Source organism: Sceloporus undulatus, chromosome 6 (genome assembly GCF_019175285.1).
Source record: "Sceloporus undulatus isolate JIND9_A2432 ecotype Alabama chromosome 6, SceUnd_v1.1, whole genome shotgun sequence".
NCBI lineage: Eukaryota > Metazoa > Chordata > Lepidosauria > Squamata > Phrynosomatidae > Sceloporus > Sceloporus undulatus.
Window position 1 is genome coordinate 75318 of NC_056527.1, and position 1110 is coordinate 76427.

Genomic DNA, 1110 nt, shown 5'->3' on the forward strand with positions numbered 1-1110 from the left:
GCTGAGCCGCCTGGGCCTGGGGCCCCTTTGCCTTCCGTCCGGGGTCCGTGCCTCGGGGCCATGAACTTCCAGGGCGGCGGGGGCCCGGGGCCCGGGGTGCCTTCCTCCTCGTCCTCCTCCTCGGGGGGCCCGGGGCCGGGGGGGCAGGGCCTGGGGGCTCCCGGGGGCCCCTCGGGCGGGCCTTCTCCCGGCGGCAGCGGCGTCGGAGCCTCGGTCCCCGCCGCCCCCGCGGCCCCGCAGTTCGGCCTCTCCAACTCGGCGGCCATCCGGGCCGAGATCGGGCGCTTCGAGTCGGTCCACCCGAACATCTACGCCATCTACGACCTGGTCGAGCGCGTCGAGGACCTCGCCCTCCAGAGCCAGATCCGGGAGCACGTCATCGCCATCGAAGGTGGGCCCCTGGGACCCCCCCCCTTCCCTCGCTCGGGTGCCGCAGAAAATGGAGGCCTCCCTCCCTCCCTCCCTCCAACCGGCGGGGGGGGGGGGGGCGGGCGCAGGCTCCGCGGAGGAGACCCCTCCCTCCCCGCCTGCCTTGTCTTCCGGGGGGTGGGCGAAGAGGGCCTCGCCCAGGGGACGGGGATCCGGTGGCCAGGGCTTTCTTGGGGCGATGCGGAAGGGTTGGTCCCCGGGAGGAGTGTCGGGGCTGCTGGGGAGTCTGAAGAAGCGCAGCCCTGGGGCGCCTGCCTTGGGGGACTGGAACTCTTGCTATGCCCAGAGGAACCGAGGAGGAGGAGGAGGAGAGAAGCCCTTGGGGCCTTTCCTTGGGAGAGCTCTTGCGGCAGCCCTTGCCCTCAACTGAGGGGGGCCCTCCGAGGCCAGCCCCAGGGGGCCCCGCCTGCCTTCTGGGGCTTGCCTTTCCCCCGGATCCCCGGCGGCTCTTCTGGCTTGCTGCCCCGTCTCTTCCCCGGCCTTGAGACCTCCCGCCCGGTCTCTCTCTCCGGGGAGGCTTCGGGGATCTCGGCTTGAGCCTCCTTTGGCCCTTGCTCTCGGCCTCCCGGGGCCTTGTGGCTCCTCCTCCTGCTAGTAATCAAGGGGCCTCCGAGGCCAAGGCTGCTCTGCCACAGGTCGAGCTCCGTGGGGCCCCTCTTTCCGACCCCCCCCCCGGGGCCG